Source organism: Ambystoma mexicanum, chromosome 4q, assembly GCF_040938575.1.
Source record: "Ambystoma mexicanum isolate Mex_15411 chromosome 4q, UKY_AmexF1_1, whole genome shotgun sequence".
Classification (NCBI taxonomy): Eukaryota; Metazoa; Chordata; class Amphibia; order Caudata; family Ambystomatidae; genus Ambystoma; species Ambystoma mexicanum.
In genome coordinates, this window is record NC_090928.1 from 887,544,344 (window position 1) to 887,564,949 (window position 20,606).

The 20,606-nt window shown below is 46.4% G+C and overlaps 1 protein-coding gene across 1 annotated transcript in view; it reads right to left on the reverse strand.

The window, feature by feature from the left end:
* LOC138468059 (calmodulin-lysine N-methyltransferase-like) overlaps positions 1–20,606 on the reverse strand; it is a 734,539-nt gene that overhangs the window by 713,058 nt on the left and 875 nt on the right. The gene's annotated exons all lie outside the window — the stretch shown is intronic.

Below are 20,606 nucleotides of genomic sequence, written 5' to 3' on the forward strand. Positions count from 1 at the left end.
AAACATACTCGTTTGCATCAAGGGTACTGCGAGTCGCCGTTGATCTCTAATAGAGTCCTGCAGATGGACCGTGTCAATATTGATTAGAATAGTACTGTGATACAGTATGTAGATTATATTTGTAGCATAACAGAAGATGAGTGTAGACAAGATTTGATTCAATTAATGACTATCCTTGCAGACAAGAGCTACAAGGTAAACAAAGAAAAGATACAGTATTGCCAAGAAGGAGTGTTGTATATAGGCCAGTTGATTTCACATGAGGGAAAGAAGGTGACACCTTAAAGAGCTGAAACAATTATGAATACTACAAAAATCGCACACGATAAAGCAGATGCAGCGATTCTTAGGATTATGTAATTATGTGAGAGCATGGGTGTTTGACTATAGCTCATACACGAGACCCCTTTTGCAGGCTTTAAAGAAAGCACAGGTGAATGAGAAAACAATAGAATGGACTAAGGATAGAGAGGAAGGATTTGAAGAGTTGAAGAAAGCAATTTGTACAGCCCCTGTTTTAGGAATTCCCAATTATGCTGAATAGTTTTTCTTATTTTCACACACTGATAGGACAGTTATGACAGCAGTGCTATCACAGATAACTACATTAGGGTACAAACCTCTGGCATTTTATAGTGGGATGTTGGACCCAGTCATGAAGTGGCATTTTCTGTGCAAACAGTCATTGGCGACCACCGCATTCGCAATTGAGAAGTCTACAAGCATTGTAATGGGGTGTCCTATGACACTTTTTGTTGCCATTTTGGAGAAACCTAAGGGTGCATTGACATCTCAGAGGGCTTCCATAATAATAAATAATAATAATAATTTGGCATTTATATAGCGCTACGAACCCTCAGGTATCTGAGCGCTGCTTATTATTATCCACGGTGTGTGGTGCTCATTTATCGACCTCGGAAGGATGAAACGCTGAGTTTGGCGCTGCCGGGATTCGAACCTGCGTTAGCAGGCTCTGCACTGATGTCAAAGCGAGCGCTCTACTCGCTGTGCCACTTGACCGGCATGACCGCCATGTATGAAGTTATATCAAATCCAGCAAATAAAATTGTTAGATGTAAAATAGTGAACCCCACCACATTTATAGCTGAGCCAGGGGCAGAAGGTGAGCATGTGCACAATTCCATGAGTTGTGAGGAGTTTTACTATCAGGAGGAGAGATTCTCCTTATTGATGGTTCTTCAGAAATGTATCATTTTTTTTTTATTTTCTTTTTAAATTAATTTTATTGGTTTACATACAAACCTTTAAAATGAAACTCTTCATCATCACTCATGCATCTCTTTGCAGTCCACCACATTACCCAACAGCTTTTATGTTCAGTGTCTTTTTACATTCTAGTGTGATTGATCTCTCAGCACAATTTCAGGTAATACGTCACTAGTATGATACAATTAGTCCAATAGCCGATTCTCAATGATAGCCAAAAGGTTTGTCAATGGCAGTATCAATTTTGGGTCTGTTCCATTAAACATTTGTTGCCACCACTCGTCTGCGTTAAGTCATGGATGAGACTCACTCCACGAGCCCAAAAGTCGGGTTCTCTCTGCGCGTAGGTTGGTGCAGAATAGCACCAAGTGTTTTAAAGTTTCGATTTCTTGTGTGCAACAGCGACACATAGGGTTCAAGTTCGCAATAACTGACCATGCTCTCAAGCGTTCCTTGGTTTTAAACATGTTAAGCCGAAGACACATGAACAACCTCCTGGCGTTTGGGTCTGGGAATAATTCAATGTATTTTTGCATACTGTTGAGTGCACGAGCCTCCGGTGGAACTTCACTCAGTAGCTTAGATGCCCCTCGTTCAGAGCATGTCAACTCCCAATCCAAACGCCAAATTTTTAGTTTCGTTGCTTCCGGATTACCTTGAAGCAGCTCTGGGTTGATATCATAATCTGACATTAGACTTTCGCATAGTTTCAGCCACATTGCCATGACTCCTGGGGCTGACGAGATGCCGTTATGGAAAATTGCAAATTGCGGAATTTGTTTGTATGCTTTTGTTTTCCGGTATAGCGATAACAGACTCCAACATACTCGTGCGTGGATAGAGATTAGCGATAATTTGTAACGAATTGAGGCCGTCGATGTTCCTTTCGATATGCCCAGGACTTTCGTTCAGAAGATGTTCTCAAGCGTGTAGCACGCCTCCCATGAACAACCCAAGGCGTTTTCTGCCCCGTACGTTAGGGATGGTATTACTTTTTGTTGATAGAATCGCAAGACCACTTTGAGAGAAAACCTGCCGAATCTCTTCTTTAGCACTAGAGCTTGATTTGCTAGTTGTTTACATTTGCGTTTTGTCGCCGTTAGCCATGGGTCGTCATTGAGACTGGAACTGATAGTCGTACCAAGATATTTTACACTAGATGATGTCAGTAATTTTTCTTGTCCCATAAACCAGGATAAGCTCTTTGTCGTTCTTGTCCAACCTCTTAAGATTTTTTAGCACAAGAATTTCACATTTCTGTGTGTTGATAAGCAGATGATTTTCAACCACATATTGTTGCACTGTATTGATTTTTCTTTGTAGACCAATTGGTGTTAAGTCCAGCAGTATGAGGTTGCCTGCATAAAGAAGCCAATTTAGAGTGGATCTGTGCATCTTTGCCAGAAAGGACTTTACAGCCTCGATGGAATTGCCAAAGTCCGATATAAACAGGCTGAATATGGCGGCTGCCAGGGGACAGCCCTGTTTAACTCCCTTAAATGTTTTGATCGGTGATGACAGGGTGCGAGTTTGATCTAGTCTTACTCTGATTGAGGTGCCAGTGTGCAGTTCTTTTACTGCCACCAAGAGATCTTCCGGGCAACCCCATGCACTCATTTTGTTCCATAGCAATCCCCGATCAATCATATCAAAGAGTAGGAAAAGTCAATGAAGGCGAGATATACCGTTGTTTGGGATCTTATCCCCTCCATTTTCAATAAGTTCAGAAGCAAAAAGTTAAACGAGCAGCCAACATGTTTTACGAATCCGGTCTGTCGGATGTCGACATGATTCGACAGTGTGGCCCATTTAACTAATTTAAGTTGTAACATGGTTGCGTAAATCTTTCCCAAGACATCAAGTAAGGCAATCGGTCGGTAGTTGTTTGGGCAGGTTCTATCGCCCTTTTTATACACTGGCACAATCACGGCAGATTTCCATGAGTTTGGGTCTGACATCGATCATTTACTCTCTGAAAGAGAGTCACGCAAAGGTCGGCCCATAGCTCCGGATGTTGCTTAAGCGTGAAGTTAGTCAGGCCGTCTGGCCCAGGTGCACGTGAGTTGTTAGCTTTGTTAATTATTCTTACAATGTCGTCTTTGGGAAATGTCAAGGCCCATTTTATGTTAGTTGAAACGTACATGTTTGTTGATTTTGGGTTCTTTTTATATAGTTTGTTGAAGTGGGCAATCCACACTGCTTCCAAAACCATGGATGCTTGTAGAGCAGCCTAGGGAGCTTGTGTATCGTTGATAATGTTCCAAAATTCTCTGGTATTCTTGTTTTGGAGACTTTCTAGCATACGCTCTGAGGCCCTTTGTACCATTGTACATTTATGTGTCTTGATCCAATTTTTGTACCGCTGTTTAGCGGCCTTTATTTTTGCTACACATGTGCCTTTGTCAGCTGTCTGGGCTTGACGGATTATGCATCTCATTAGCCGTTTCTGTTTCAATATGTCTAAATCAAAACAATGGAGTCGTTTCATGTTCAAATGGTTTAAGCCACCATTATTTGTTTTGAAATTGACCAATAAGTCTGCGTATTCGAGCGTGGTTCCCCCCGCACAGTATTGTTTGGATAGCTGAGCAACCTCTTCCTCAGTTAACCTTAGCCTCACTCTGCTTGATTCCACTATGATCTTCTGTGGCCATTTCGCGTGAGATTAGCGAATTCCATTATTAGCATGTCGTGATCGCTACTTTCCTTTGAGGCCACTTTTAGTGTTTTCACCCGTTGGTGAAGGTCTGCTGATACAAATATGTAGTCGATTGTAGAGCCGCGATTCTCTCTATTCCACGTCAGGGGCGGCGGTATGTCGCCTTGAGTATGGCCATTCAACATTTGTAAGTTTCTTACACTCATTTCTTTCATCCATCTCGACGATACATTTTTGGCCAGGGTTGTCTTCGAGTGGGAATGGTCAATATTCAGGTCTCCACAGAGTATTATATTGGAGCCCTTTTGATCCACAAGTAAGCGATCTATAATGGTGGAAATTGCATCAATAAACTCGTCTTTCCCCGCTCTTCCATGGTTCCAATATACATTTATAACTGTCATTTGTTCAGTTGCTCGTAACGTGGAGTCTGTTTTTACAATCGTTGACTCTTGGATAAATGGAGAGTGATTTATTGAGTTGGTGATGTCAAAGCCTGATGCACGTCTTACCAAAGTTATGAGAACAGCTATAGGATGCCCCTTTTCAAGTCGTATGGCAGTGTTTAGTGCGATCTGAAAGTCCAATACTGTTGGGATGTCCCTTAGCCAAGTCTCCTGTAAACAGGCAATAGACAAATCACCTAACCACTCACTATTAAACAGATGACTGAAGCCTCGCGTGTTCCAAGAGCCTAGTAAGTGTAACTGCGAGGCAGACTCCTTCTGGCATTATTGCGGTTGATTGCTATTTAATGTAGTCGCCAACCATTGCCAGTTTTGAGCTGTTTCTTGATTGAGGCTGCTTGTGTGAGGGTTGACCATTAGACCATCTGATTTCACTTGACCTTGTATGGTTATACTTATCTGTTTGCTCTCGCCTCGTTGTTCAGGGTGTCGATCTTCAGCAAACGAGACATGTTTCTTACCAATGAACAGCAAGTTTTTATTCGGAGCGTCCTCTCTTGGAGTCTTACAGGATGACGAGGAGGATCCTACAGGCCGGTTCATGGCTACTGTAGACAATCCCGTAGATGGTTTATGAGGGTTTGATGCGCACTCGAGAGTATATGATAGCTCATCTCGGTCGTTTATTGGTACTACATGCAGGCTATCTTGTACCTTATACACGTCAAAGCCTAAAGAAAAAAGGGACACATTAGCGTCCAAGATGGTTGAGGCTATTAAAGGGGAGGTTATGTGAAGCACCACTTTGTCGTTACGTCGCTCTTCTGGAAATTCGACAATGTGCAGGTCTTCAGAAGTGATTGCGCGTAATCCAGGTACGTGGTGTAGTAATTTTATAATGTTGCTACGATTTAGAATCAAGTTGTCGGAAGGCTGTAATCTCTCGACCAGTAGTCTGACCATGGTCTGTTGAGATGGTCCCCTGGTTAAAGGGCTCCTTCTCAGTGAAGGGTTTCCTTTGTGATTTCTTGTTGGTTGACCCTTGTTTTGTTTTTCTGGCTGCTTTTGGTGGTAAAATGCATCCCTTTCCTCACAGCCCTGGACTTTACTCTCCCACTGCTCCCCGTCTCCTTGATCATGGTCCACACTCTTTAAAATGTGTGTTTGGTAATTTCTGTTTATCTCTTGTCGTTTAGCCTGCATTGTCAAAAAAGTAGGACTCTTCGGCTGCGCTATCGCAGGTGATGTTACTCCCACCTTGTCAGTTTTGCGACTAGACTGTTCAAGAGAAGACTCTGGTACCGCCTGATTTGATGCTTCGGTTTCTCGTGTTGGCGATCCTTTCCCAATGACAAGTCTTCTGACGGCCGGGGCTCTTTCTGATTGTGTGTCCGCAGGCTTGTCGGCACTGGTTAGTGCTTTTTCGCTAGCTGAGATGGTTGGCTCAACAGTGACTTCGTATTCAGTGTCATCATAGGTTGACATATTTAACAGTTCCTTTGGAATTTCATGCTCTGTGCTCTCTTTGTCAGTTAAGTTACCTCCAGTTTTAGTGACAGGAGGAATTATACCCGCTTGATTTTGTGTTGGCTTGGACGATTGTTATTTTCGGTGGCTAGCACGTGAACCACCTTAATGTTACGAAGGAATTTGCGTGCTCCATTCAGACTGTTACCTTTCTTTGCCGGTAGTTTTTAGATTTTTTTTGTTGCGGCACATTCGATTGTTTTCCAGTACCGTACTTAAGGGTGTCTCAGCCTCCTTATTAAAGATAGGGAATACAATTGGAGCTATGTTTGAGATGGATTTGTTCCCACCCTGATTTGTACTCTCCATCTGGGGTTGCAAGTTAGATGTGGATTCAGGTTGGAAAACTCTTTGAGCCAAGTTTGCAGAACTTCTTGCTTGTTCAAAGGCAGTATGGAAGGACACGTCAACAATTTCAATGATTGGTATTATGTGTTGACTTAGTACCTCCATGCTCTGTGATAGGCTTGTTTCCCCAGGTGGCAGAGTAATTGTTTTACTATTGATAGAGATCAAGCTTGAAGGTTCCGTGGTTGGAATTTCGACATGTTGTTTTCTCAATGGGAGCTTTAGGAATCGACTGTGATAGGTTGGTCTGTGTTGCTGTCAGACAACCAGGTGGCTTTGTAATGTCACCACTGTTGCCCATGCCATGATTTCCTTCATCCATAGTCGATCGTGTGCAGACATTAGATCTATTACAGTTTGTCACAGATGGTAATCTTTTTCCATCCCATTTAAACAGCGCAAGTGCTTCTTTAGCAACTTCAGCAAACAGCTTTTTGTCGGTCGCGTCATTGCTCCTTTGCTCGTTTAGTAGCTTGTATAGCTCATCCAGTCTTTTCGAGCCCTCAAGTTGTTTATTAGTTGTGTGGCCACATATTTGTTCTAGGTTTACTACTTTGGAGTTTAATAATGCCACAACTGTAGTTAAATCTCTAGTTGCCTCATGTTGATGTTCATACAACTTTATGAATGGTGCCAATGAGATAGTTAATGTAGATAGCAGCAGTTCTTGTAGTTCCGTTGACGACACTGCTGTATTTAGGGCTGTACCATGTGTTAGGACTTTGGGGTGGTGGGACGCTCTGTCAGTACTTGCTCTGTTTCTTCTGATTTTAGTTAAAGGGCGTTCTATAAACGAAGAATCAGCAGTCTCGTCAGTGTCAGTGTCAGAGTCATCAGTGCTCAATAACTGTGGCATTTTTGTATTTAAGGCACTGTAAATTGGTGGACATTTATTCTTGTTGCTTAACCTTTTCTGAGACAGGGTCGGTAAGCCGGATAGGTCGTGGGGGAGCGCAGTCTGCTCGCCTTTTTCACTCATTTTGGCGCGTTTACAAGGATCACTCGATATTGACTCTTCACAGGGGTTAATTATCCTCGTGTTATTGCGTTTCAACAAGGCTTTCGCCCCTCCAATGTTATTTTTTGATAGTGTATCAAGGTCATTCGTTTTGCACACTTTGTTCATGGTGATTAAGTTCTGAAGCACCTTGTTTACAATATCCAAAGGGGTGCGGCGCGCTTCATGTTTAATGGTTAAAGCCGGCACTGCAGTGTCGGCTGATATACCGGTGTGTGAGTCGCAAGGCTGATCCTCAACCCGACCGCCGAATATCTCATCAGCTGGTTTTGGTATATTAAAACCTTCGGAGCCACTAACAAGTGACTCTGATTTGTGAGAAGGAGTTGAAGGTGGGCTGTCAATAAGCGAGCTAGGCGAGCTAGCTCTCAATGGGAGTAAGGTGCAGGATTCGACATCGATCGATCGACTCTCGACTGGATCAGACTTGCACGTTTTGCACGTCGGCTCCTCGCATCCGACGGAACACACAGCCGAGTCTCCTGGGAATCCTGTCACCCGCTCCGACCAAATGCGCGCCATGCACTGCAGACGCTCTCCTCCACCAGCCGGGAGGTCACCTCCACCGTGGCTCACCAAAGGTGCGTTATGTGACTTTCTGTACATATCGGTGTGGTGCCTGTGTTTAGTACTTCCAGTGCCTCATGTGTGCCCAAGGCTTCGTTTACTAAATTACATTGCGCCACTGAATCCGCCGAGTGCCTTAGATGTGTTTTTAGCATTCTGTCTTGCTGCACAGATATATTAGATACTGTGCCTTCAAAAAATAATTCATCTACGAGTTTAGCATGTAATGCCGGTATAGTGGCGGTGACAGACATTTGAGTTTGTGGAAGTGTCTCAATGTGTTCACTTGTAGATGCACAAGAGTGATAGTTACTTTTGTCGGCCGGCTTCATTGGGGCACTGTGCTCCGATTTGGATCTGCAATGTTCTCACATTTTTTCTGAGCACGTGTTTTTGGTGATAACGTTGTAGACACAGGCAACGTGCTTAATTGAGGGCTGTTAGACATGATTTCCGCAACTCGCCAAACAGCCAAACAGTGATATCCACAGCCCTTTGCTCCTCAGGGCTTAGATCAGACAAATGGGGAATGGCATTCTGGTGCCACTGTAGTGCGACATAGAGCAAATGGTGAATTTGAGGTTGTAGCAAGTGAAAGACTACCGTCTCACTTTTCAGCACAAGCAGCAGAATTGGTAGAGCTCATTGTAGCACTTGAAAAACAAAGGACAGGAAGTGACGATATACAGTGACTATGCCTATGTGACGTCGACTGTAAATGCAGGGTTAACACGTTGGAAGAGGAGGGGCTACCTCCGAGCGAACGATACTCCAGTGGACAGGCTTATTAAGGCACTACAACTCCCAGTAGCCATAGCGATAGTTAAATGTGTAGCATATACTAAGCAAACTGATTTTATTTCTTGCGGGAACAAAGCAGCAGACACAGCAGCCAAAAGGGTTGCATGCACACCAGATCTCTCAAGTTTTGATGCTCCAGAAGTTAAGGAAAAGGGTGGTTAAGATTATGATGGTAAAAGAAGAATTTAACCATTTATCAAGAGCCCAGGTAATACAAATCCAAGCAGCACACGACAGGAAGAGCAAGAATTGTGGAAAACGAAGGGGGTGTTCTTTATCCCCCACAGAAGTATTATGGCGACAGGAAAATACCGGAAAGCCGGTGATGCCAGTAGCATTATTGAAGGTAGTGCTTGAACAGCTGCACTACCCAGCGCATATAACTAGGGAGAGTCTTGCTGCGGCTATTGCAGAAGACTAGCTTATACCAAACCTGTTAGAGCCTGTTGCATTTTATGTAGTAAATTGCATCGTATGTCAAAGGTTTACCGCTGGGCATACACTGCGAACAATTAGAGGAGTGATTCCTCAACGGAATGGTCCTCTTCAGCATTCACACATGGATTATGTTGACATTCTGCAACTATGCAGTGGATAATGGTGGTGTGTCCCTTCTCCAGATGCATCGAAGCAGGTCCTTGTACACACCCTGATGTCACTTGTGCAGCAAAGTTTTTAGTATGTGAAGTATTTCCAAGATGGGATGTGTGTGAAGTGCTGAGATCCGATAATGGGCCACATTTTGTTAATGAAGTATTTGAACAAAAAGGATTGTTATTGAATATTCCTGAGGGGGAAGGAAGCTGAAACGCTGGAGATGTCTATGGTTCACTCAGGGAAGTAAACGCGATGGGGAACTGGCTCTAATCCTTGCCGAAGGTTTTGGCGGCGAGAAGAAGCGTGCCCAAGATGGCCCCTGATGCAAACTGAAGAGAGGTGAAGCGGTTCGTTTGGCGCCCTGACGGGTGTGAGACACACCGCGTGCCTATGTGGCGGAAGAGAGAAGTAGGGGCGCTGGACTGGCCACGGCATGGCAGGAGAGCCCAGAGGTGTTGGTGCAGGTATTGCGACATGGGGGCTGGACGCGGCCCCCCTGGTGGGATGGGAGGATCGTCGTCCAGGACTGGAGAGGCCCCGGGGTGGAGGCAGCCGGCCCCGGGAGGCTGGTGAGTGTCATAGGTGTGCCGGAGGCAGAGCAGGGAGCAAGGCTGGCATAGCGGAGTGCAGCCATGAAGAGGGGACTGGAGAGAGGCAATCCCGGGAGGCGGCGCACACGGTATATATGGCGTTGAAGGTCCCGTGGCTGTGGAGGGACTGGGGGAGAGTGGTCACGGAGGCAGAGGAATAGGGGGCACACCCCTTTGCGACCCCCACCAGAGACATCCTGCAGCCCAGGCCGGGCGGTGGTGGAGGAGACTGCTCTCAAGATACCCAGGCAGTGAGCATTGCAGGTGTAAGGAGGAGCAAAGAGTGGACACTGAGCCCGGGCGCCGGGGAGAGTCAATGTGTGGGAGCCGGAGAGAGTCGCTACTCCTGTGTGCAGAGGAGGTGAGCGGGGGCGACTGGTGAAGAGGCACTGGGGGCTGATGCAGTGGATGCCCCCAGAGGCTGGAGTGGCTGAAAGGTAGAGGGAGAAGAGAAGAGAGGGCTGGAAGCACCCCCAGCCCGGTCCTTGGAGCCAGGGGAGCCGGGAGGAGGGATAGCCTGGTGGCCCTGTACCAGGGGCTGTTGCAGAAACCTCCACAGGGATTTTAAGCAGTGACTCTGGCTCCTGGGGGCTGGAGGTCCCTCTAAGATTTGTGGATTGGAAGCGCAGGGTGTGTGCTGTGGAAAGTGGACCTCAGAGAGCGGAAGGGGCCCGAAGTGAGGTCTACAGGGGCCTACAGCAGTGGGCTGGGATACCAGCAGGGATTAGCCCACGGGGTAATCCTTCGCTAGTGGTCACAAAGCGGGGCAAGCAGCACCAGAATTAGGGGCACCAGAGGCGAAAGGAGTTAGAGAACCTGAGTCTGGGGGGGGCGGAATACATAGGACTCGTCCAATATGGGCAAAAGCCAGCAACAAATGGAAAAATATACAGAAGCGAAGGACAGAGTGTAAAGACAGGATGGAGCAGAGCGACAGGCAGGGGAGAGACCCTCAGGAGGGGAAGGAAGCACAGTGACTTTGGACACGCTAATAGAGGCGATACAGGTCTCCAGAGCCACTCTCCAGGAGAGCATCAAAGAGGTGGGAGTGGACGTCTCGTTGGTGAGGGCTGACCTTCGCAAAGTGTGCGAGAGGGTTACGTAAGTGGAGCAGAGGGTCAGTACGGTGGAGGATGACATCCAGAAGCTCAAAAACCAGGTGGCGGTCCTGGTGGGGGCAGCCCGGGTGCTGGAAGCTAGAGCAGAGGATGTGGAGGGCCGCACCAAATGCTGTAACATCCGCCTGGTCGGAGTCCCAGAGAGAGAGGAGGGCCCCAGTGCAGAGCTATTCGTGGAAAACCTGATCCTAAAGGTACTGGGGATTAAAGGCTTGTCCAAGCTCTTAACGGTGGAGAGGGGTCATAGGGTGCCAGGAGGGCCCCCGCCGCCAGGTGCCCCGCCGAGGTTTGATGGTGGCCAAAATTATGAATTTCCGGGATCGAGACGCCATCTTACAGGACGCCCGCCAGAGAGGGCCACTATGAGATTGGTAGCGCGAAGCTGCAGATTTTCCCAGACTTTACGTTGGAGGTGCAACATCAGAGGAGGTCATATGATGCTGTGAGAAGCCGTCTTCGGGAACTCAACTTAAAATATATGATGTTCTTCCTGGCGAAGTTGAAGGTGTTGTTGGGAGGAAAGTCATGGTTCTTTGCCTCCCCAAGGGAAGTCTGGGACTGGTTGGATACGAGGTCGCACAAAACAGACCCCCAGCCCGAGGGATCCAAGGAGGCGGTGCACCAAGACATGGAGGAATGTGGGTAACGTGGAGTGGGAGATGAGTATGGGATAGTACTCCAGGAACTGGCTATCTGGGAGTGAGGGGGCTGTGGAAGGGGGGGGGGGGATATGACACTGGAGGGGTGGTATGGGAAAGGTAATGGAACCCCCCAGATCAAACAACGCTATTGGCTACTACCCCCGTGGGAGGGGGGGGAAGAGGGGTTAGGTAAGTCAAGTGGTCTACAGTTAAGGAGAGGGAAGGATTAGATTTCAGGGGGTTTGTTTACTTGCTGTAGTTGTGGGGACCGGGGGAGGGAGGGGGAAGATGGGGCGGATGGGGGGGGATGGGCTGGGGTGTTATAGCACCAAGTTGGGGACAGGTGCGAGAGGGGGTTAGGGACAAGGAGGGTATGGAAGGACTGGCACAGCAGTAATAAGGTATGTGGTGAGGGTGGGGGCGGATCAGAGTACAGGTACTAGAGATGCTGGGAGAGATGAGGGGGTAACTTGAGTGAGGGCATCAACATCTTAGATGGGTAGGCTAGGAAGTCTGAAAATTGGGACATGGAATTTCCAGGGATTGGGGAGTTACCAGAAGAGGCGGAGAGTGGGGGAGTTCCTGAAGAGGCAGAGGGATACAAGTGGCTCTGATACAGGAGACGCATGCGGGTACAGAGGTGCTGGGGAAACTGGGGAAAATGTGGGGGGGCAAGTAATCGGTACAACGTATTCAACCCAGGCTTGGGGGGTGCTTATTTGGGTGGCGAGGGGGGTACCATTGAAGGTGGAAGCGGCATTAAAGGATGAGATTGGCAGAACAGTGCTTGTGCAGGGCTCATGAGAGGGTAGGACAATTTGTTTGGTTAATTAGTACGCGCCAAATGTGGATGATAAGGAATACTTTCCCTCGGTGCTACTCATGATGGGGCCGTATAGGGGGGAAAATGGTAATATGGGGGAGGGGGAATTTCAATTGTCATTTGGATGAGCGGTTGGATGGGTCGGAAGTAGGGGGTGCCTAAGAAGTATATGACAAGGTCACTTCATAGGATGATGCAAGAACTTGATCTGGTGGAGGTGTGGAGGGAGAGACATGGGGAGGAGAAGGGCTATTCCTATTACTCGGGTGCGCCTGGATTACATTGTAATGGTAAGGGAACATTGCCAGTATTTTGAGGAGACAATGTATCTGGTGCGCACTCTGTCTGATCATTCCCCCTTAGTGGTTACATTATTTGGGACCAATGGGAGAGCCCTGCAGTGGTTGTGGCGCATGCAAAGAGAGGCGCTGCGGGATGGGGCATATGTCGGTGAGTTTAGAGAAGGGATTAGAGCATATTTCGAGTTGAATGCGGGCTCGGTGGAATCTAGGGAAGTGCTGTGGGAAGCCTTTAAGGCGACTATGAGAGGGAAATGCTTATTCATGACAATAGGGATGCGTAAGCGGCTCCTAGACACGCTGCAGCGAACAGAGGCCCAGGTGGCTGAACTGGACAGGCAGGCGGCAGGGGGCGCGGAGGTGGGAGAGGCTTTGGCACGGAAGTTGGAGCTCTACCAGGGTACCCTGGCAGAGCTGTCGCACTTCGATAGTAGTAGGCGGGATGTGAGACTGCACGGGGAAGGGGATAAGGCGGGTAAGCGGTTGGCTTGGTTGATCAGCTGGGAAAACCTGAATTGGGTCATAACCCAGCTTAGGTCAAGCACGGGGGAGATAGTTGGGACCCAGAAGGAGATTAATGAAGCCTTTGTGGCATTCTACAAGGAGCAGTATACGGGTGAGGGTGGGTATGTAGATTTCGATGTAGAGGACCTCATGGTGATCTTGAAAGAGGGGTAGGACCCGATGGATTTCTTACTGAATGTTGGTGGGAAAATGTTAGGGAAGATCCTAGCTGTTAGGCTGATGAGGGTTGCGCCGAGCTTGGTCCACACGGACCAATGCGGGTTTATCCGGGGAAGGAATACATCTGGTAATATCTCTCGTCTGCACCACATTATGGATCTGGTGAAGTCACAGAGGTGACATGTCAATAGCCTCTTTTGACGCCATGAAGGCGTTTGATTCCCTGGAGTGGGAATGGCTATTCTGGGTGCTGCGGGAACTGCGGGGACGCGACAGGGGTGCGCGGCTTCCCAAATTTTGTTTGCCCTGGCCCTGGAGCCTTTGGCGACGTTCCTACAGCAGGAAATGAAGGAGGCCAGAATTGAAGCGGGAGGTCAGAAGCATATAGTTTCCCTTTACGCGGACGACTTGTTGTACCTGGTGGATTCCAAGGTGCATCTCCCAGAGCTGCTCGAGATATTGCGAAATTTCCGATACATGTCGGGTTTCTGCATTATTTCAGGGAAATCGGTGCTATTCCCGTTAGGGGGTTACGGGATTGTACATTGGAGGAACTGCCAGAGTTGGGAATAAAGTGGGAGAGGGAGTCATTTCAATATTTGGGGATATGGGTATTCCATGAAATGGAGGATACGTTTGTACACAACACAGGGAGGGTATTGTCAAAAATAGGAGACAATCCAATTCTGGAAGGTTTTACCCCTTTCTTTGATGGGCAGGGTGGCGTTATGCAAAATGGTGATTCTGCCATGATTGCTTTATTTCTTTACTAATATACCTTATGTGGCAAAGAGAGTTTTTTATAAAATGCTGGACGTTAAGATTAAGGAGCTATTGTGGGATACGGGGCGGAGGAGGATATCCTTAAAGATACTGCGGAGAACTAGAGAAGAAGGGGAACTGGGCCTACCGAATTATGAAACATTCGGTGGCAGCACAGCTGCAGTCGGTGCTGGTATGGGACCAACTGGGGGGGGGGGGGGAGACCCTTTTGGGGTTGATAGGGGATCTGCCGCCAAATTGTAGGCCGGTTGAGCTACTTTGGTACCCACTGGGTAATAAGGGGAGGACTACAGTGTTTGAGGCGGTGAGAGAGACGTGGAGGAAGTTTGTCGGTGGCAGGGGGTTTGGGGGACGTTATGAGGCTTATCTCCTATGGGGTGCTGATCAGAAGCTCCGTCAGGCGATTGGGAGGGTAGGAATACAGAGGCTTCGGGAGAAGGGGTGTGAAATGGTGGGGGGGGATCTCTTTGAAGGTGGGAAACTACTTACCTGCAAAGAATGGTGCCGGAAGTTTGGACTACCGCAGGGGCTTTTCTTAGCGTATGGGGCAGTGGTGTGTAGGTTAGCAGAGATATGGGAGGGAATTCCGGAGGAGCCAGAGCCGTATCCGGTACTGCAAGTACTGCTAGACCAGACGGGGGGGGTAAGGGCGCGTATTTCACGGATCTACAAAGCCCTGTGGGAGGGGAATTCTGCGGGGGAGCTGAAGGAGAAGTGGGAGGTGGACATGGGACGTCAAATACCGGGAAAAGAATGGGCACAGGTCCGGAAGACATCAAGGAATGCCAGTTTCCAGCTGGTCCAATTTAATATTTTACATAGGACGTACGTGACTCCGGTGGTACTCCGGGCAATGAACAGGGAACTGTCGGATAAATGTCCTAGGTGTGCTACGGCACAGGCTGGGTTCTGGCATATGATATGGGAGTGTGGGATAATAGCGGAGTATTGGGACGAGGTTATTAAAAGGAGTGAATGGGTTGTTGGGGACCAGATTAGAACGGCGTCCGGAAACTTGTCTGTGGGGTAAGCTCCCAGGGAGGAAAAGGCACAAAATACGGAACAGAATGGGCCGGTCCCTGAGGATACTGGCTAAACGCCGAGTGGCGATAGCATGGAAATGCCCACAAGGCCCAGCGATAAACCTGTGGCGGAGGGATGTTCGGAGGTGGGGTATGGCAGAACTAAAGATTTTGCAGAAGGTGGACACTGAAATGGAAGGGGAGGATGTATCGATTCATTGGACTCAATTGCTGAATGACTTGTCAAAGGCTAATGATTTACGGCTGCCGTGAAGAAAGCTTAGGTAGGGGTGGGGGTGGGGTTGGGGGAGTAAGGACGAATGGGGAAGACATGAACTAAGGGACTGGCGGGGGACCCGCCCGATCCACAGGGATACCATAGACGATGAAGGATTGCTTGCTGTGACCTAGGGAAGGAATCGATGCCTCGAGGGCCAATCTGGACACTGGAAGGGGAGGGGGGTCTCAGTGGGGTTGTGAATTTGCTGATACTATTAAAAGTTATTGAATGTGTTAGAGGAAGGGAACTGCGGGTCAGGGGGGTAGGGGAGGGAGTTGCGGGTTTTTGGGTTGTTATTATAAAATGCCAATAAAGCGTGTTTTTTTAAAAAAAGAAGGGATGGCTATATTGCCTGCCTTTAGCGTTATATGCCCTAAGGAATCAGCCTGGTTCGGACCATCACCTCACACCCCACAAATTAGTGACAGGAAGACCAATGAAATGCCTTTGACTCCTCCATCGGGGAGCAGAAGTGATGCCCAGAATAGTGAAAAACTGTTAGGAAATGAATTAAATGAGTACTTAACATGTGTGACCGCTAGTATCTCTCTCATTTCAGATCAACTCAAGTGTCAAGGGGGTGCGGGTCAGTCTCAGAACACAGATGAAAACAATTCAGCAGTCAGAGTTTCTAAATTATTATCAGAAACTAGTTGTTTATTGGTGACACAATATTGATCCGGAACTTTACTAGAAAGTGGCACAAACCTAGATTTGTTGGACCATTCATTTTGGAAGACATTACTCCCTGTGCAGTAAAAGTTCAAGGTAGAAGAGCATGGATCCACCTCAGCAATGTTAAAACCTGCATTGGAGAGGCCGGTGCACCCCTATCAATCAATTCGGAAGCGAGACAAGAAGGACGATAAATCAACGGACTGATTACAAAGTGCAGATTTGCACTTGGACTGTGGCTCTCACGAACACTCCTTATAGATATTATAGCAGGCATGCAAATTCATTTCTTGAGCCACAGAGTTCTTTGAATACAAACTTTAGAAAGATGTTGACATGTTGTGAATACGTTTAAACAGCAACATTTAGTAAGAAATTGGAAGCATGAACAATACGCTGATTCTTTTTATAAAACGCAATTGTTTGTTTGAGTCTATGGTTCTGACAAACGACGATGCCCATAGCTGTTACTCGCTGCTTTTGTTTTTATTCTTAGAGCTTATCCTGCTCTTGTTGGGTATAGTGTCAACATACTTTCTTTTCTGCATGATCCTAAAAATGGCCCTACGATAAGGAGACTGCTTGCAGCGATAATTGAACAGATTCTGCAGCTACCAGATTTACCCGAACTGCCTGATTAAAAAGGTTTTTTCCTTCCTTAAGGTAGTATACAGGCATAATAAGGAATCTTGAAAATTGTACGATTTTACAAAACGAGCATGGCCAAGAGATATCAGAATGGCACAAGTGGTGGGTTTTCAAATGCTGATTTTTCATATATGTGTTTACAATCATGCTTTGTGTCATCTCGTTTCTTTTGATTTATTATTTTATTGATCCAAAGAAGGCAGAAATTCCTTTGATTCTCCCCATACCAGTAACTCTAGATTTGTCAATTACTAATGAACCTAGGTCTCGTGTTTTCTCTGCCCAGGGCAGAGCTGCTTTAGCATTATTTCCATGGGCAGCATCCGTTCTGTTGGGAAGACGTAAAAGGAGTACAGAGTAAGATAATAATATTGACACATATTCAGACATTATGGCACATTTGGGTAACAACATGTGGTATCAGCACATGAAAAAGATGGGTGAGAAAACCTCTAAAGAGAGCTGCTATGTTTGGGCTCTCATACCTTAGGCTATGGGACCTCTAAGATCTTCATAGCTACAGAAGTACCAGTACAGAAACCCCATTGTGTAACGCATCTTGCACTCTGCCAGACATAAGGTCAGTTCCAGGTTCGAACAGCATCCTTGATATGGGTGACTGAGAAAACATCTCCAAGAAAAGATAACAACGCACAAGATTTGAAAACAAAAGAAAAGCCAGAGACACAAAATCTAGTGATAAGATATGAACAGTCTGGGATAAACAGAGCAGGTATCCGAAGAGAAGAAAACAAGATGCTAGATTGTCAATACAAAAATCCTGAAGAAGGATGAAAGAGGTCAATTACAAATTAAAGAACAGTGTTGACTCCGGAAGGATGGGCGGAAGGCCTGTTTGTGTGCAGAGCAGCAGCAATAACGGGATTTTACGAGCCAGTTATAAATACTGCAGAGAATTGATGCAAGCACTACTAGCCGAAGATTGTGAAGCTGTTGACATGGGCCAACGATTAAGGAGGAGCTTTGCAGATAGTGCCTCTGGCCAGTGCAGCCCTCTGCTTCAGAAATAATGCTACATGGAAGGTTGGAGTAAATCATCAATGTGGCTGAATCTTTGATGTATCAGGCATGGAGGATGGAACTGTATTACTAATGGATCACTAATGGGCATGTGGGTCCAGAGCTTATATGAAGCTGCCCAAGGATTGGGAAGCGATGTGTTCCCTAGTGCTTATTCACGTTCCAGCTTTGGTGATTCCAAAAAGTGATCTGAATATTGATGAATTTCCAAAGGCAGAGGCTCATTTGAGGAAAAGAAGATCACTTAAGTTCCTCAATCGAACCAGGAGAGAGAATTACTTTTCAGCAAAATCAATCGAAGCCGTTTATGCCATTCCGTATGAGCACAGGTTGTTCAGCCAGACTGCAGCAGTCTTCATGACCATCTTAATGCCAGGGATCCAGACGATGGCCAATGCTAAATGGCTACAGATTACCAGATGGGAACTCCTGCAGGTGATCAATACCAATATAAAGGAATTAAATGCGATCAAGGAAGAACTAAGAGCCATAAGACTGATGACCCCCAGAATAGATATGTCCTTGATATGATCACAGCAATGGATGGGAGGTGTTTGCGCCAGAATTGGAGACTCATGTTGCACGTTTATACCTTCTCATGACGACAAGAATGGGACCTTGACGGAGGCCATAACGCTGCTGACAAACCTGCACAACAAGATGGAAGATGAAACAGAAGATATTGCAGATGACAGCTGGCTTGCGTCCATCTTCTCATGGGTTCCACAATGGATGACGAAAATCTTCAAGTTCCTGGGTGCAATACTGGTGATGTTTGGATTCTGTGTGATCAGGATATTAATCACACAGTGTAAGAAGACAGCGAAGAGAACAGTAGGAATGAAGATCATGATAGATGCCGAATCAGGGTTTGGACCCAAGAAGTTGACAGATGAAGAAATCAGAGACTACATAAAGGCCAGTATCTTAGCACTAGAGGGTATGTAGTGCCTGCATCCAAGAAACCACAGCAAGTATGTGGGACAATGGATTGATTGTAACCCGAATGGCCAATGTAGACATATGACTTGGAGTGGCGATGAACATGTAAAATCAGCAGGATCTCTGAAAGGAGTAATGAAAATGTGGACTCCAAAGAAGCACTTTTTTAAGAAAGGATGCCGAGATGTGGAAACTGGTGAAGGAGTGGTTGATGAATCGACAAGAGGGGGCGGGGAGGAGTGTAGAGGAGCAGTTAAGTGCCTCCACAGGAAGTCCTGCCCCTATTTCGCCTATATGTTGGAAACCAGAAATTGCAACATGTACAACGCCAGTAATGGTACTTATACCACGAAGAATATTTAAGACAAGGTACCTGTTGAGAAGACCCTATGTGAAATATCCCAGAAAGACTGGTGGTCTCCTAAGAGAAGCACCTGAAGAAGTGTGAAGATGTGAAGATGTGAAAAGGAGAAGCTTGTGACATCACAAATGATGAGAATGATGCATTGGGAAGGATGACCAGAGAAGAGAAAGCATAGGAGATATAGAATCTGATGGAAAAGTAAAGAATTGAGAAGACTTTCATATGCAGAATGAAGATTGCATGTGTGAAGAACATTGCAGAAAACACAAGTCGTTTCATAATTGTGCAGATGCTGTAACGCAAGTAGACTAAGTATTCTTGAGGGCGGCTATACGTAGTAATAGACTGCAGGCGGTGCCGCCAACATATATTTATATAGAGTGCTGGACATTCGATTATACAATTTTAGTAAGCAAGTCTCCATGAAGGAAGGCGGATTGGAAGCTATGTGTATCTCAGCAAAGAATAGGGTTTAATTCGAGGCAAGACCAAAGAGGCTGTCTGGCTTGATGTCAAAGACTGGAAGCAGCCAAGAACTGGTTATCAGCTTGTGAAGAACAGTATACGTGAGAAGCCGAGGCATCCCTTGTTAAAGTTGCAAAGAGAGAACACCAAGAGTGCCACGTTTCTTCATTAAAGACTATTAAATGATATAAAACAAGCAAATTGACAGTCTCTTATAAGGTGAACTGAGGATGAAAATAGACGAAGAGCATGGTGCACCAGATGAAGATAGCGAGTGTCTGCACTCCCTTCTATTCCCAGAGGTGAGAGGCTACTACAAGACTGAGTTCAAAGACAATGTGCATGGCAGACGGCATGAGTGATGAGAGATATTGGGCCAATTGGGTGGGGAGACACGGTCAAGTTCACCCACCAGCACCTGGGGTACCAGTTTACATGCTGCTAGAGCATTGAATGATTCTCAAAGGGTACAAGCGTGCCAGCCAATTATAGAAACAACGAAGAGCCTAATAGTTTGAGAGCTAATGAAGTGTTGTGTTTCTAATTATTGTCGAAGATGACTTGCACTAAGGGAGGGCGTAAGTGCCCACCTGACGATAGAGACCCAATCACGATCCTATCCCATATAGAAAGTATACTTTGATGTTCCCCTTGAGCCAACCACAATCTCCCGTAGGTTTTCTTAATTTGCCACGTAGTGCGACGTCACATATGACAAACCTTTAGTATATAAATGTGATATTTTTTCATGAGATACTTTGATATTATGGTGTGCGACGTCCGTTGTACTCCCCGTTTTAGACAATTGTGAATAAAACAAGAGTTATTTGCCAACTTCCTGAGTCGATCTTACTGCTTCACTTAAGAAGTTATTCTCCGTCACATCCATAGTATGATGTGTTACCTTGACTAAAAGGGCCTCTAGGGTTCACCACTGTAGTGTTACCCACACGACCGAAGTTCAAATCCCCAGTAGAGAAGAAGTTACTAAATACATAAATAAAGGATATCCCCTAGGGAACGTCGTACTTTGACCTCTGCTTAATACCTGTGGTAACACCAGCATCTGGGGTTTCTAAA